The sequence below is a fragment of the Poecile atricapillus genome, chromosome 2 (assembly GCF_030490865.1).
Source record: "Poecile atricapillus isolate bPoeAtr1 chromosome 2, bPoeAtr1.hap1, whole genome shotgun sequence".
Taxonomy (NCBI): Eukaryota; Metazoa; Chordata; class Aves; order Passeriformes; family Paridae; genus Poecile; species Poecile atricapillus.
Genome location: NC_081250.1, coordinates 121,341,498 through 121,359,181, shown reverse-complemented (window position 1 = coordinate 121,359,181; position 17,684 = coordinate 121,341,498). Strand labels below are relative to the sequence as shown.

Below are 17,684 nucleotides of genomic sequence, written 5' to 3'. Positions count from 1 at the left end.
AGATCAGCACGTGGTGGATGAGATGTAGAGGCATCTAGCAAAAGTTTTGATGTTCTGTATGTTGTCATTTATAGTTTTTACAAGTGTCATTCTAAAGGAAGAGATTTAGCCCCACACACATTTATCTCTGTCTTTCCTCTTACCACACCACATCCTGTATTTCTGATTTAGCATCTCTATTGTTTTGCTGTTCTTGTGTCGTTACAGAATGCCACCATTTAATACATTTAGATGTCTCTGGTGAAAAGAAAAAAAAAAAAAAAAAAAAAAAGCAAGAGAAAATTAATCAATATAAACATTGGCTTTGCAGAGACCTGTAATGGGCAAATGGCCAAGGAAACTCTGCTGCAAAGTAAGTGATGCCAAAACTTTTAACTTTCACTGCCTCCAATACACATCAGTCTAATGTTCAGTTCATCAGGAAAAATATGGATGACTTAGAAATCTAATTACATTGACCTTCAGGGGTGTTTTTTACTTGCTGTCACTCCAAAGTCAGCAATACAAACTCTCGGAATATGATCTTAGTGCCCATACTCCCTTGCTCTCGCTTTTAAAAATTAATGATAGTGCATCTGTCCATAGTCCAGATCTCAAGATGCCAAACTTTTATTCTCTTTTTTTGTTCCCACAGGAATGTTGCTGGATGCATGGATGGAGCTGAGTTTTCTTCAGATTAGCTTTTTGTCTATGCACTGTTTCACATTGAAAAAAGAATCATATGTATGGAGAATGAACAACTTTATAGGGAAATAATGGTTTTGTCTGTTCTTGATTTCTTACATATTCAGTTACTTTTTGAATATATCATATGGATTATTGTACTCCAAATGCATTTTGGTGTAGACATCTACCAACACAATAATCAGTAGTGTTTACATTACAATCAGACTTGACTCATGCCTGTAAATTCATCCCATTTTACTTATTTACACACAGATTTTCTCCCCACTTTTTCCCCCAACAGACCACATATAATGCAAGGAATGGTTCAGGAAATCTGAATTCAAATCTGCAAAAGTTGCAAAATATCAGGAAAAGGCTGCTGCTTAAGGTAGAAAAATAACTGGTAGCTGGGATCAGGAGGTGGTCACCTGTGGACCAATTCTGGAGGAAGATCTGGCTACTGTCAATGTATTTCAGCTCTAGAAACAGAAAGAAATTTGAATGGTGACCATCAAGCATCCCACACCTCCTTGTCTAGATTGTGAATCAGCCAAGATAAAATGGGCTTTTAAGAAATGGTAAAAGAGAGCAAGCATCCACTGATGTGACATTTTACATAGCAGGTGAAAATCACTTCAGGCAAAAGGAAGGCTTGAATGTGCAGCTTTGGAAGATGAAGCTACCTGTACTCCAAATCTCATTCAGTTAAGATTTCAACATATGGCAATGACAACTGCAAGTCTTGCTCTCTGTAGACAGGTTTGTTCTTGAAATTCTTTAAAAGACAGATTTTGAACAGCAATTTTTCATGAAATTTGGATGAAGATAAAAAGAAGGGTCTGAGACAAGCAACAAAACCAAAATTATTTCAGGTAGAGACACCATTTGAAGCACTGAAACTGCCTGTCCCTAGTCCTGCCACAGTACCTGTGTGGCTGGTGTGGAGAATTGAATTTCAAATGGATTGAAAGCTGTGGAAAACACATCATCCCTCAAACACTTCCCAGGCTATCTGGAAGGCCAAGTGACTTGACCCACAGTCCAGCAGTGTATGAAAAAGCCTGTACCATTGGAAGCACAAATGGTCTCCTGATTCAATGTAAAGCAAAATCATCAGGCAAAGATCACAGGTACTCATGGGAACATAAATTCAGTGAAAATAACACAGAGGTTGAATTTAATTGGCAATCACAGCATTGTTTTGTCAGGTCTAATAGTGACTCACCATGCTAAAAGTCTAAATGCAATGGCACAGCAAAATAATAATAAAAAAAATATGCGGTCAGGAAAAGCATCACCAAAACCTCACAAGGAAATATATCTGGCATTAAAGTGCTAAAATAAATGCTTTGCCAAATACTTGTTGGCAAGGACAAGTTTTCATTTAAGTTTTTAGAATTACAAAAAAATTATTCTAGAACCTATTATTTGTAGCTTTGTTTTCTGTGTATGAAAGGTACTGTGCCTTTTCTTTATTATCCTTTTAAATTGGTGAAGTTTAGATTTTGTTCCACTCTGAAATTATCCTGAAAAATACCCTGCACTAGTAGAACTTTGGACAAAAAGTAAGCATAAAGAGTTTAATATCACAAACATCACCAGATGATAATTAATTTATGTAAAATACTATAATAAATGCACATTGTAGTGTTGTGGTAAATACATTTCTTTAAAAATTAACACTCATGAAGCAGATTATCTTTTTTTCTGTATTCTTTAAATGTTCTGACTTCAAATTTCAAAATGCTTTTCAATGTCAATGACAATCTTAATAAACTACAATTAGTTCCACAAGGCACTTTCTGATGCACAAGCCCCTGGCTTGATTGCAGTGAATGGTGGGTATTTCCTGTGTTTAAATCCACATATGGATTGAGTAAGGCAGTGGCAGAGAGACTACTGTTTTCCTTCACTACATCTTCATTTCTTTTTCAGAGGGTAAGCCTTTTTTGTTTTTCCTGGCTCTGTTGTCAAAACATTGACCAGAGTTTTGGCTCATAGTATTGGAATACGAGGCCAAAACAATCCTCTGAAAACCAGTGTGGCAAAACGTATTTTAAATCTATACATTCACCATTCAACCATGGGAGTAACCACGCCCACTGCCCCACTCTGTGGTTTAAAAACAACACGGGTTTGCCCCCAGAACAGTTTGATTTATTTGACAAGCTTTTTCAAGCTGGGTATATCAACATTTAAACTGTTCTGAGGCTTGGCTTCCTACATCACATGTACAGCAAGTATTAAAACACACTCTAATCATTTTCTGCTTCTATTAAACTAGACAAGGTGAATGCATTGTGCATTCTGCAAAATTTCTTTAGAAACCTGTCAGTGTCTCCAAAGACAGATAAGCTACAGGGATTTTTTTTTTTTTTTCTCTGAAACACACAATTGGGACTTTTAAAGTATTATCTTTATTACATCCTTTTTGGAAAACACATTGTTATGATGAATATGTAGCCCTAATTCCTGTTTCTGACATGCTAAAATCCAATGCAAAACAGTAAAAGATGACACATTATAGAGACTTCTTCATAAAATGTAGCAGAATGCTCAAGTACATTGTGAGAATGCAAAACCTTTTCCTGCTTTATTAGAGCAATTCTCTTTCCTCGGGGGTAACAAGGAATATAAAGAACAACTTGGTTGTAAAAATGAAATCAGGACAAGACCAATTTTACGCACATGATTGGGAAAATTAAAATATAGAGATGGTGTGTGGTAGATTAAATAATCTATCCAAACAGAACCTAATATTCTGAGCACTTCAGGGGTGTAATTCCCCTGAACCAGAATTCCGGTATAATTTACTCCCAGCTTTTTGGTTTCTGGTTTTTTGGTTTTTTTTGGTGGTACCACATCACTGAGCCGGGCCTCTGTTGGTGATGCTTGCATGGACATGATCTGTGTAAGTCAGATAGGGAAATATATTCATAGACATGCAACAATAAGCCTAAATTTAAGGTAAAGTGGCGGCTCTACCTTGAACCACCTATAAATGATCCGTGTGACATTCGAACCAAATTTCAATATCCTGCCCGAATTTACTCCCAAACGGCACGGTGGGAACGAAAGAGCAGGCCAGGAAGCGCCTCTCGCCGTTAAATCAAACATAAACTTCACAGCCAAAGCTGTTCCGTTTGTGCGTGCTGCAGAAAGCTTTACAAGGGCAGGCGTGGGGGACACGCACGCCTTGAATGCAGCGACACGTGTTAGGGCTCCTCCGCTGCCCTCCCTGCGCACAGGGCTCCCCTGCCCGGCTCCGGCCGAGGGCAGCGCACCGGGAGCCGCCGGCCCTAATTGAAAGAAAAGCAAAAGCAATTAGCCCGGGGGGAGGGCACTCAGCTTGATTGGCCGCTGCTGATGGCTGTCCCCCCGCCCCCGGAGGCCACCGCGCCCCCAGCCCCGGTGCCCGAGCCGGCCGGGCTCTGTCCCGCCTGGGGATGCTCGCTCATCTCTGCGCGCTCCCTCCCTCCCTCCTGCAGCGGAGTCCCCGCGGCCTTCCTCACGAAAACCGTAAAACCCCAGCACTGGATTTTAGTGGATTAAAACAGAGACCTAAAGGGAAAAAAAAAAAAAAAAATTATTAAGCGTCGTTTCAACAAACCCCATAAACCCGAGATGCGAGAGCTAGAAAGAGAAAGGGGGGAAGGACCAAAAGCTGAAAATATCAGCGGGAACAGCAAATAGCTTAGTTTTCACTCCAGACACCATAACTTGTTTTACGATTAGTGATCTGTTTAAAGATTTGTCCTGGAAGTACTTGATATTGGGTTACAAAAGGTTACGTTAATTGCATTAAGCCATAATGACCCATGAAGCACTGCAAAGGCTTAGAGAAATCACGCTTCTTCCTTAGAGAAATAAAATAAAATAAAATAAAATAAAATAAAATAAAATAAAATAAAATAAAATAAAATAAAATAAAATAAAATAAAATAAAATAAAATAAAATAAAATAAAATAAAATAAAATATTACCACGGCAACGCAAAGGGGCGGGACGCAGCACCCCAGTCCCGGTGGGCCCCGGCCCCAGGAGCCCTCCAGGATGCCCTCGCTCCCCGCCCGGCACTGCCCCGGCGGGAGGGCGTGTGTCGGCCCTGGGCGCAGCCGCCTGCGTTATGGTCCGGAATTAAATGTGTCTACTAATAATCTATAGTCTCGCTCGCCGGGGCAGAGCAGACAAACAAAATTGTCATTCCAAATGAAAAGAAAACACTATTTCTTAGAAGTGTTTAGGAGGGTGCACAGCGGGGCATATTTTCTTTCTTACTGGCAAGAGTTTGTAACTGGATCCCTTAACATTACTGAGAACATGAAAACATGAAACAAAAGTATTGATCCAAGAATTCGCCGAAGAAAAGTATCCAAATACACACTGGTTTATTTGAATTTTTTTTAAGGTTACATCAGATGTTTACGGGGGAAGTCCAAGCTTGAGATACAGCTCCTGCGTGCCCCATTCAAACACACGCGGAGGAAAGTGTCATTTGTGTTGTTAAATTTACATTACGTTCACTTTAATTGCATCAGCTGCTAGATAGATGTAGGAATAATGGCATTTAAGAGGAAAATAGCAATCATCTTCAGAAGACTGCAGCATAATGGAGGAACCTAATTAATTTAACTTTGCAGTGTTCCATAATGGCTGCACTTTATCATTTCCACAGATGGAGCTTGAAGGAATTAACAGTGCTGTTTATCCCAGCAGACATCTCTGACTGTGGTTAGCCAATGGCAGATTTCCCACTTAAAGATGCATTTCTTCACTTGAGGGAAACCAACCCGAGACCTGGCAATAGCTGTTGAAACTTGCTATTACTGTATGTGTGTGGGATATTGAAAACCTGAGAAAATGCACAATATGTGTCTCTTTATGGTCTCATCAAGTGACGCTGGAAGAAGACAGAGTGTTTCCTTGCTTGCCAGAGCCAAGGTTTTTCCAGTATCATTTCGGTTTCTCTTCCTTTATTTTCGTCTTCACTGTATTTTTTTCTTCACAACGTACCCCGCAAATCTATTTTTTTTTTCCTTTAAAAATGCCAGTACGTGTCTGTTTTTCGATGCATAGACTTTAACGCCTCTCCTAGATGATTTGCAATGTTTACAGACTTTTCATGCCTGGGAAACCTGAGTAGACTTGAGGTAAGCACTCCTCCACACACAAAACACAGTAAAAACCGGATTATTTGAACAAGTCGATTGTTTATTATTTCAGGAAACAATGCACTTTCCACGCTGCCATATTTTAGGGTGCACATGCACTCACACCCTCCAGTCATCCGTGGGTGTCAGAGGATTCGGAAGGGAGAGATATGCCGTGATACCAATCTAGGGATGAACCACAGCACTTAAATGCTCTACACCATCACCCGCATAGCTGGGCTATTAAAAAGTGCTGTTTGGCACCTTTGAGAGAGGTATTTGTTACCCCAGCAGCAGGGACCTGGGGAGTCAGCCACAGCTGTTTGTGAGCACACCGTCGAAACGATCGTGTGTATATATCCCGCTCCTGCATTAGGAGAAACGTTTTGCGAGGGCTCAGAGACAAGGATGATTCTGCGTTCTATGTGCTTGTGTATCCCAGGCGGATCTTAAACTGTGTTGCCTTTTTGTGGGATTTTTTTTTTTTTCAAGGTTTATTGGCATCCGGAGTTTATTGTTGCTATTAATTTGGGGGAGGGGGCGAGGCGGGGTGGAAAACGATGGGTTTGCGTGTGCCTGGCAAGCAAAAGTCTCATCCTTGAACTTAGACCTTACCACTGCCCAAAAGGACAACCTGGTGCCGTTCTTACACCCTGGCAGAGAAAGCGCCTTTTCTATCCCTCGTTTGTATGAGCGGCGTTCAACAGAAAGCAGCTCACGCACAGAAACATGCGGGGCTGCTGGTAAAATTCATACAGCTCTCAGTTGCTATAAAGCAAAGATGAATGGCAGCCCAGGAGCCACTTGGGCTGCTTGCACCGTGTTAATTGGGGAAAGCAGGTTTGGCTCCAAACCTGAATTTGTTAGTCTGGCAGGTACCTCCACCAGGTATCACCGGCCAGTGGAGTGACCATGAAGTTACACTGTCATTTCTCTCCTTGTCAGGATAAGTCCACGGCTGTTGAGAGCACGGAGGGGAGAAGCTCCTGCCTTTCACCCCAACCCGGAGTTCACGGCGGCTCCGATCCCAGCGCTCCGTCAGGCAGGTACGGTGGAGAGTGCTGGGATTTGATGGGAGCCGTGACGCAAGCCCAGCTAACGGGGAGATAGTGATGCTGCTTCTCTAACCGGCTTGAACTCCTGGGCACTGGCCATCTGAAAACAACCTGGCACATCTATATGTCTATACTTCTACGGGGAAGAGGAAAAAAAAAGTTTAAAATTAATATAAGGAAGAACGGGCACAGAAAGTAGCACAGGGGACCTGGTGCTCCCGCTGGCACGTAGTTTAAGTCTGAGAGAGGGGCAAAGCGTGAGGTGCAATTGCGCAGAAATCAGTTACACCAGAAAAATAAAAACCGAACAAACAACAAACAAACAGCAGCCAAAACTCGGATAGGAAAGAGAGCAGACACGGCCGCACGGTGAGTCCCGCAGAGACACGCAGATATTGCAGCGCCGCACCTGCTCTGCCCCCGGACCCCCGGCAGAGCCGCCGGGCCCCCGTGGGTGCCCACCGGCTGTCGGTGCCCCTGCAGCTCCGGCAGCCGAGGAGGAGCTCTGCGGCCGCCCGGGACAGGGGTGGGGGTGCTGCCGGGTGTCACGGATGCGGTCGCTGCGGGTGGTTAAGTTTTGCTTATGATGTAGGATAACGCCGCCGTGGGACCGTGACGCTCTGCAAATCCCGCCCGTGTTCCAGCCCCTTCCTTACTCTGTAGTCACATATTGCCAGTGATACTGATTTAACTGAAAATAAAGTTGTTGTGTTTTTAAACCGGCAAAGCGTAGCTGTTAAAAAGATAGAACACAAAAAGCGGGAAGCTTTCCCGCATGCTGCGGGATCCCACCGTCCCCTCGGAGGTGCGGGAGGGCTGTGACGGCCCCGCCGCCCCCGCGCCCCGCACAGAGCGGTGGGCGGGAGAGGAGCGGCCACCTCCGGCTTCCCTGCTCTGCTCCCGCCTCGGCCGCTCCTCCCCTCGGCTCGGAGAAAATCGCCTGGGAATCCAGCAGGATTTTCCTGTTTACCCGGCCCCAGTGGCCCCCGCTGGTGCTACCGCTGGTGCCGGCGCCCCAGGGAGCGGGAGAGGAGGAGATTGTGGCCAGCCGGGAGACGGGAAGGATGCAAGGCTAGCTGCTCTGTAGTTGGGACCTGGGCTGTTCTTGTCCTGCTCAGCCAGCGAACAGAGCTGCTGTGCGGAGGCAGCAGCATCCTCCCCCTTCCTTGCCTGAACAGTCAGAGGCCAAACCTCCCTGGTGCTCCCGCAGAGCTGACCTGCAGCTGGGTCACCAGGGCCGCAGCAGAAGTTCTGACTCGCCCCCCGGTGTCACATCCCCCCTCCTTCCTCACTCATCTCCCCGCAGCTCAGGCTCCCTTCGGTGGCACTCCCGGCTCCAACCGCTCACGCAAAGCGGCCGGGCCGGGTCGGGGCAGGGCTGGGCTGGCAGCAGGGAGGCTGCCGCGGGCTGCGAACGCCTCCCCCGGCACTTCCCGCCGGAGAGAGAGCTCCGTCCGGAGTTTGGAACGGGGAGATCACGTAAATCTTAAAATCTCCTATGAAAATTAATAAAAACACACGAAATCCTAGACAGTCCATAGCAACTGATTTTTATCTACCGTTTTACGCGCTTCATTATCCACCTAAATATAACCACCCTGTGACTTAATGTAGTTCACGGAGACCACAGGCATTTTTGGCTTCCCTTAGCCTTTTTATACTAGCGCTGGCAGTGGCCTCACTTCAGTCTTCTCTCAACATTTGACTGCATCTGGGGGTTGGGATAAGACCAAGGAGGAAGAGACAGACTGCATTCGATGTGTTTGTCTCGGTATCACTTCAAACCAACTTGGGGAACCCCAAGCGCTCCAAACCCTGTTTTTTGGTACTCGTTCCTGTGCCTTCGTTTTCTGTCACCGTTATGTCCAGACGGACAGTTTCTCTGGAGGCTGGAGACCCCGATCCCGCTTGCTGGAGGCGGGGGTTGCCTTTAATCAGCGTAGTCAGAGAACCAGAATCAGGTGTGGATTTGTTTCAGGGCATGTTTGCATCAATCAGTATTTTCGTTACAATCTTGTCAACAGTTTTAATTCAAAGCGTATGCTAAAGCTGAAGAAACTGAGCCGTACAAGGGAGAGAGTTCTTTTTAGAAAAATATTGTTAAAACAAATTGGCATGGATGAAATATTCTGATGGTACTAGAGGCTAATATTTTTTTCTCTCAGCTTGATGGACAACGAGATGGCTCGATGCTGTGTGGCAAGGCGGTCTGCAATTTTGGAGAGCTTCGACCGTGGCCTGCCAATCCATAGGAGCGTACCCTCTCCTCCTGAACTTTTCCCTGTCCGTCTCTGCCAGGCGCAGACAGAACCCTGCGCTTTGCCCAGCCCCGGCGGCGGCGGAGCGAGGACGGCGGGGTCAGGGCTGCAGCCCTTGCGTGCCTCTCTCGGGGCGCTCCGCGCCGCCCCTCACCCCTTCCCTCACCGCGCCCTCCCTCCCCGGGGACCCGCGGTGTCACCCCGATGCTGCGGGCAGGGAGGGCTGGCAGCTCTCATCGCCGCCCGGCTTTGCGCGGCAGGCGGCGGAGAGATTGTACGCGGGTTTGGGGAGCGGCCGATGCCAGGCGCGGCTCCCCGCGAGGCGCATCTCCCGCGGAGCCAGCCCCGACACAGCCACCCCACCGCCCCGCTCGGGAGCTTAAACTCACCCGATTAAAGGCTAACCCGACGGAGAAGCGCTCCTACCCGCGCTGTATTTTTGGCTTAGCTATTTGCGTGGGGCTGGGGGACCCGGCTGCGCGGACGCCCTGTTTGCGTCTGGCCGGCTCCTTTCGCTCCCGCTCTCCGGCATCCCCAGCTCACTTTTCACATCAAATAGGCCATTAACTTTTGATCCTGCCTGTTACATTCCAGGTTTCCCAGTGATGTTTCCTGCACAATGAGCCCCCCCCCCCCCCCCGCCCCCCCCGCCCCTAATTCTGTCCCACTTCGCATTTAAACACGACCTGGTAGATCTGAATTTTTGTCGAAAATGTAATTTTGAACATATGCACTCATTCGTCTCTTCGCGCTTGGCCTCACACCGAAGTCCCTCTCGGAGGAGGGACCTAACGTTTTAGATGCCTCAGAAGAGCGCTGAAGTTTTGGCTCGCTTACATCTTTCAGCGACTGAGCCAGAACGAGACCTATTAAAGCTCTGACTAATGCTTGTGAAGACAATATCTATAACTTCAAAGTCCTTACGTGACTACTGGCAATGGCTGCGCCCAAGCGCTGCAATCAGCCAGGGATCAGTGGGACAGTCTATTCCAGTTCAGAATGTTATTCAGCGGGAGCAGTGACTCAGGCTCCAGGCGAATAGGTTTTGCGGGTTTTCCTCCCCTATATGATCTCCTAGTTTCCTCTCTTGGCCGTAAGAGACCACTGGAGTGACCGACTAGTGTTGGAGTAGCATCCCTTGGGTGCCACAGGTCACCTCAGTGAAACAGGGGTCGGTCCATGGTGGGTGGAAGGGGATGATTTCACGCATGATTGCACCCCAGTCCCGGCCACCATCCGGCGTCCCCGAAACCTGGCTGCAGCGGTCCCTGCCGTGCCCTCCGGAGCATCATTCAAGGCGGCTCCCTTGTGGGACCTCAAGCCTAGAAAGTGTCACCAAACAGCCAGGGAGGGGAATGTTCAAAAAACTGGGCCCGGCATCCCTTGTCCGGCTCCGCGCTTCCCCGGGCCCGCGGAGGCGGAGCGGGGCTGGCGGCGAGCGCGGCTCGGCTGGGGCAGCTGCGGCCGGGAGGCACCGCTTCCCCTGCTCCCTGGTTTGTTCCTATCACGTCTGCACTGTCGAATTTCATCGTGGGGAAAACAGTTAACTAAAATTCGCCGTTTCGTGACAAAAAATTCTCTTTCTGGAGTATTTCCAGACGTGTGTTCAGAAGGGACTAGAGCAAACTCGGAAATGGTAATCTTAAATTCAAACATTTCTCTCCAAATATCTAAGGATGATACTTTTTCCTATTAACCTGTCAGAAATGTGTTGCAACGCCTTCACATAATTTTACTCATTAAAAGAATACAATTCTTTTATTTTGTCATCATTACAATAAATATTTGCCTTGTTAGTTAATATTTTCTTCGAAGACATTTGAACTTCCCGTTACAAACACTATTTTCCTCAAATATACTAAGAAATTTACTTTATTCAACCTAGTGAGGATACAGGTAATGACAGATAAGCAAGACTTAACACTGTCAGCAAAAATGATTATATTACACAGACCGGCCTCTCGGACTGCTGGGAATTAAATCGAGTCACAATGTTCTAAAAAGAACAAGGAATGTGAAATACATTCAAGTTTCCCAAGACTCCTTTGATTAAACTTCTGTACCTGATAAACTGCACTTCAAAATTTGCAATAGTGCCTATACTTAACTACTTTTACAAACGGTCTTATGTTAATGATGTACAAGTCCATGTTTGCAGAATGTGACATTAAACAAGTGGCTTGTCACTCTGAATGGCTCAGCTTCCCATTAATACCTATGTTAGGTATGCAGGCTTCTGGTTTCAGGCCTTTACTTATGAAAAACCTCATCTGGAGCTGTGGAGAGAGACAGGTTAAGGGTGTTCTTCCACTGCACATGAAGTATTCAGTTTTAAGATTTTAATGAGCTAAGGCAAAATTAAAATTACCAGACAGTTTAAAATACAGGATTTCATTGATAATTTACTCCATAATCTGGTTTTAGCCTGTTATTTCATGGAGTAAATAATCCATGTATTCATAAACAGTTGGTGGGTAGCTTCACTAAAACTTCAGTGTCTACAGCATCCAAGATCTTAGATCTTAGCATCCAAGATTAATTGTCAGATACTGAAAAAACAGTGATCAAAAGTCATTGGGAGTCAGAGGGACTTCTCCCACTGACCTGGAGACTGTGGGAAGTTTCTACCTGCAGTGACACAATTAGCAGGTTATGAAACTGGAAGATGATCTTATCTGGTCCTCCACACAATGGGTAATCGCTGCTTTTCCCACCTACCTCCACCTTCATTAATTCTAGACAACCACCTATCAAAAAAATAACGACAAAATAATGTATTATTGGGGGGATGGGGTGGGGGACGAGCAGCATAGCAGAGGGAAAAATATTTTAAATTATCTTTAAATCATCCAATCACATGGAAGATAACAAACATTGGAGGTATTGAAAACATAAGCATCACATAGGAAAATAGTTTCTTTTGGGAAGTTAAATAAAGAATAATCAGGAGTTAGTAGATGAGACATCAGATTAACATTTGAATGGAATGGACTATTGTTCTTTGTCTTCTCGTGGGACCTTCTAGAAGAGTAGGTGGAGATCTGTTGTCACATGTGGCTCACCAACACAGCATTATGGGTGCCAGTTTGTACTGGATCCCAACAGCATGTGTCTCAGAAATGTTTCCAGGTTCCATTAGAAGCACCATTTGAATATTATTTTTTTTTAGTAGTAATAAAAAAATTGCTTTTAATTACATCTACATGTCGCTAAGGATGGTATCTGACCCTGGAACAGAAAAACTGACTTTTATTTGTCCTTCTCTGCATGGATAAGTCAGGTTTATACTCATGACAGTGCTTTTGTTCATAACAAAATGCCTGTCTGACTGAAGGAATCAAAGTCTGAAAAGTCTTTGAGGAACACAAAAGAACATTTACTAACCAAGGAAGTCCCATTTTATACTTCCTTTCTAGTATGAAACCTAAGTAAAACATATTTTAGAAACTGAATGTAAGCTTGAGTTGCTTCTAGAAAGTTAAACCCAAGTGCTGGAGTTTTTTTAACTCATCAGGGCAAGGTAGCAGCAAACCACAGTAGACCTGATTCAGAAAGAAAAATGGCATACAGATAGGACCCAACAATGTGCCTGGTAATGAACTCAAATCCTCCAGTCTCTTAAACCACACTGTATTCTTGAGTGATGAATTTTGTATTTGGATGGCTTGCTTAGTTGAAAGAAGTGTAAAGACAGCTCCCTACTGGCAAAATATCTGAGGAGGTTACAGAACGCTGTTTATTCCAGCTAGTGTCTGGAATAAATTATGTTCAAGAAATTGGCTCCTGGTACTCCTATTTCAGATGAGAATTTGTACAGAGTGCTAAGTCCTAACACTTCTGGCCAAACCATGGGCTTCATTAGGATTTGCCATTCATCATACCTGCCAGGAGCTCTCAGATTTGGAGAGGTGCTTGTTTTGAGGAGTGAAAGAATAACAGAAAAGAAACTGTTTACCTTGGCGCTACTGTCAGTTCTCAAAGGCACCAGTCTTTCAAATTTCAGAGGTATGAGTTGTCAGACCTAATATGCTTTCTTACTATTCCTACTGAAATTCATTAGCTACATAAGGAAGACCCACACTAGTTTTAGCTGACATTGTAGGTCGAATAAACCACTTAACATTTCAGAGGTTTCTATTGCAGATAAGGGGATAAATGGCAGCAGGTGACCTGACCGCTCTTGGGGTGGGAGGGAGTTTTCACAACTGGTTTTTAATCCAGAAGCAACAACAGATGCTTGACAACTCGGTAGACTGGATTCTAGGAAGCAGGATGGCAATCTCACTGCCATTCTAAACATTTTGATCTATAAGCCATGTTTACCAATTTCCTATTGTGAAGGGTAATTATGTACTCAGTGCCTAACTATTATATAGGCTTCACTTGATTTTTCTCACAACATTAACAGCTCAAAACCCTGCAGAAAAGGAAAACTAACAGAAACTGCCAAATCTAAGACAATCCACATCACCTACCACCACAATGCCCAAGGCTTCCTGTAGGAAGGAGGTTCACTCTTTTATGAGCAAGTTGAAGGCTCTCATGAGAGCATGGTCCTCCTTGGATTCTCACATGCCTGTGCAACAATTCTGCTCATGCTGCAGTGGACATTGACATTTTATTCTGAGGTACTCAACACAAAAATAAGAGCACCTCTGGGGAATTAGATGTACTCTGGCAAAGACCTTATATATTTCTGGTATGTGTATAGTTTTAGAATACTCTCCTACTTGCTCAAAATTACTAAATACATAGGAAATATTAATCTTTGAATTTTTTTTTTTTTTTAACAGTAAGATTTCTAGGTGAAAAAGGACAGAATTTGGACATTCACTTAGCCCCACACCTGACTTTGAGAAAAGGCTTCAGGCCAGAGTGGACAGTAAAAAAATCATGAATTTCTGAATAAATTGCTCTGTACAAGGTAGAGTATGAGCTGCATGTGTCTATTCCATAAATCCAGGACAAAGTATGTTGCAGAGACGAGGTTTACCATTTATCGTGTAGAGATCTTTACAGAATTGCATGTGTTCTTCTCCATTACATATTTGATTACAAGGGAGCAAGCAGACCTGAGACTTTACCTTTCTTGAGTCTTTCTCATAATTTGTGAACCAAAATTTTTACAGCCTATAGATCACATTCTCACCTCAGGTATGCTACAGCAATTTAATCTGCTTCCCAACAGTATAAAAATCCATTCTCCCATTGTTGTGGGTCAAGGTGAGTTTTGGCTCCTGGATTTCATGGGAATTAAACACTGTTTTGCATCTTAAAATTATATCAAACTAGAAATACAACACTCAAGCAATACAAGTACAATGAAAATTTTAAAAAATATATACATATCTTATATTTGTCAAGTTAAAATATATCTAATGAACTCATTTAACTTCAGAAGAATGTGGACTCCATCTCTGTGAGTATTTAGTACATGGCCCCATGTATGACATTTTAATTAACTCTCACCCTTTAATTTACGGGACTGGAGAAGAAACATGTGGAGAAAAAACCCCCTTACAATTGTTAAAAAGTTAAAATGGATTCCATGTGATTTGTGTCCTTCAGGACAAACATTAGATATTCTAGTGATTTAAATGCCATTGTTTGTATATCTACATAAATGCTTGTGGGAACATAATTCCAATTTCTTTAAAGGGAGAGATATGTTTTTTACTGGCACAAAAGCACACCAAGAAAGCTGGGAAAAGAAAATAGTGGAATAGTACAGACTGAAGACAAAGAAGTGGAACGGAAGAATTTGGAGCAATGGCAACTTTTTTTTTCCTTTCCGGTTTAAGGAAGAAGGGAGGAGAAGGCCTGAACTACAGTGTTCATACTTTCAACTATAGGTAAAAAAACCCCAGCAGCTGTGCTTGCTTCAGTGTCTGGACCAGGTTGCCAGACTGAGCAGGGCTTTCATCTATGTTATACTCGGATGCCCGCGCTACACACCTCACGCAGGGTCTAAGTTCATGTCTCCGGGATGAGGAAGCAAAGAGGATGTTCTACCACCGTCCTGCAGTAACTGTGTACCTGAAGCATAATGCATATGGAATCTGACCCATGCTTTCTCTCTTCATGGGTAATGAGGAGGGGTGGATGTGTACAAGCGCGGATTTTAGGGACGACCCGAAGTCCGCGGGGTCAGGTGCCACATGCCTAGCACAGCTTCTCCCAGTGCAGCATTCCCATGCAGACCTTGACGCCTTGACTCATTCTGTGCCTTCAGGGACGGCACTCACCCACGATGCTGAGGAGCGGTGTCAGAGAAGCCCCTGGGGCCGGGCGATGCTGCCGGTGCCTTTCCGACTGCCCAGCCTGCGGCCCCGGTGCTGCCAAGACAGCGGGGCTCGGGGTGTGTAAGCTGCAGCCGTCCCTTACCTCCCGGCAGCGCTGCAGGAAGCCGGCATTCCTCAGAGCCCATCCTTCCCTCGCTAAGAACATCTTAATTCTCAGAAATCAAGAAAATTTAAAAAAAAGGAAAATATCAATTTAAAAAGCGCGTGTTGGTGGGGCAGGAATTGGGGGCGGCCAGCGGCGCTCTCGTGTGTGACGGCGGGCCGAGAGCTGCGGCAGCGGGCGGCGCGGCCGGGCAGGCGCGGTGCTGCCGCCGGGCGAGGCGGCGGCGGCAGCGGGAGGAGGCGGAGGAGGCGGTCGAACCGCTCCAGGGAAGTTTCCTCGCCGCCGCCTCCCCGAAACCCCTCCCCGCCAAGCGCGGCTCCGCGCTCCTCGAAACTTACCGCCGGGCGCCGCTCCTGGGGAGCCGCCGGGCCCGCGCCGCCGCCCCGGAGGCCCCGCGGAGTAAGTGCGCGCCGAGCCGAGCCGAGTCGAGCCGAGCCGCGCCGAGCCGAGTCGAGCCGAGCCGAGCCGAGCCGAGTCGAGCCGAGCCGAGCCGAGCCGAGCCGAGCCGAGCCGAGCCGCGCCGGGCCGAGCCGAGCCGAGCCGAGCCGAGCCGAGCCGAGCCGAGCCGAGCCGAGCCGAGCCGAGCCGAGCCGGGCCGAGCCGAGCCGAGCCGAGCCGAGGCAGCCGGGGGGTGCCGGACACGTGGGGCCGGGCGGGAGGTGCCGGCTCAGCCCCGGGGGTTACGCGGGCGCTCAGCGGTGCGGGGCTGGCGGCGGGAGGGAGGGAGGGAAGGAAGGGAAGGGAGGGAGGGGCGAGGCCCGGGAACCCCGGCGTGGGAGGGGAAGGGGCGGCGGAGCGCGGCTCGCCCGGCGCCGCGGGAGCCCCGGTGCCGGCCCGGGCCGTCCGGCGCTGCGGCGTGTCGGCAGCGCCGAACGCGTGTTCTGTGTCAGGGGGTCAGTCTGTGGACACTTTGCCGTGGCGTGAGCGTGTCCGCCTTCGCCCCGCTCCCCGGGGCTGCCGGCTGTGAGCACGGCAAGTGTCGGGGAGCGAGGAGCGCGCAGCTCCTCCTCCGACGGACGGGGAAAAGCGACCCATGCCGGGACACCGACGGCGACCCGGCCGACCGCGACCCCGCACCGGCGGTGTCCCCGCACCGGCGGTGTCCCCGCACCGGCGGTGTCCCCGCACCGGCGGTGTCCCCGCACTGGCGGTGTCCCCGCACCGGCGGTGTCCCCGCCGGGAGTCCGCTGTCTGCCTGCCTCCTGTCTGTCTGCCTGTCTGCCTGTCGGGGCACGGAGGGATGATGTCCTGCGCTGTTCCCTCTCCGCTCCGCGCATCCCAGCATCTGGGGAGGAGAGTGCTGAGCATGGGCTGCAGGGAGGGGGTGCACCCACAGGTGTATCCTTCTTCAGCTCGCTTGTTGGTGTTCTTATTTCTCCTGCTGTCACCTAAAACCTTCTTAGACATGGATGGATATGGCTGCTTATGAAATGGTTTTGGGCTCTGTTGTTCATCCTGGAGATAAAGATTATTTTTTGCAGGAAATACTCTGTTCTTTAAAACTATACTTAAATTAGCAGTTTTTCTATCACAAAGTTAAAGGTCAAAGTTTTCTTCAATTATGAAAATATAACAGTAGGCTTCTCCTTTCGCTGTCCCCCTTTTTTTTCCCCCCTTTCAGACTCTTAGGAACATAGTGTTGTTTGAATGGCGAAGAGTAGTTCCCAGCGACTTTTAGTAGCAAAACTTTGTAATTGCTACGTATGCTCCAGCAAAATGCAGTATGAACAGCAGCACCAAACAGTTGCTACGTTTGAAGACTCACACTTTCCATAATACTTTAAAATATGGTTATAAGAAGAGAAAATGGTCATTCAGTGCTGTCAGAAGTTCTTTAAAAAGAGTGGTGTGTGGAAAGTCCCTATGAAACAATTTCCAGATTAGAGCTGTTCATTCTCTGCCAAAAGCTGTGTAAGCATGAACCGTAATGAGGGTAGTTGTAGGATAACGGAGTAGTCACGGAGCAGGTAGTCCAGCTGCAGCAGAAAGTTAAGAGACAGAAGGGCAATATGTATTTAAATGTCCCTAATTGAGGACTGCAGCTCATGGAGGTAGCTGGCACATCTTCTGAAGGCTAGTCTGGATACATTCCTCCCAAACCTTTGTTCTAGCTTGTACACAACTTGTTCTACTGTAGATTTAAGTGTGAT

At 46.7% G+C, this 17,684-nt stretch overlaps 1 protein-coding gene across 6 annotated transcripts in view; it reads left to right on the top strand.

Moving 5' to 3' along the window:
* Nucleotides 1–15,750: 15,750 nt before the first annotated feature.
* EYA1 (EYA transcriptional coactivator and phosphatase 1) overlaps nt 15,751–17,684 on the top strand; it is a 157,450-nt gene continuing 155,516 nt past the window's right edge. For 2 of the 6 annotated variants that reach the window (XM_058833364.1, XM_058833363.1), the window contains exon 1: nt 15,752–15,933. The gene's annotated coding sequence lies outside the window, so the exon portion shown is untranslated. Of the gene's footprint in view, nt 15,934–17,684 lie in introns of all 6 variants that reach the window. The other 4 variants (XM_058833368.1, XM_058833367.1, XM_058833365.1 and 1 more) reach the window with 3 other exon arrangements.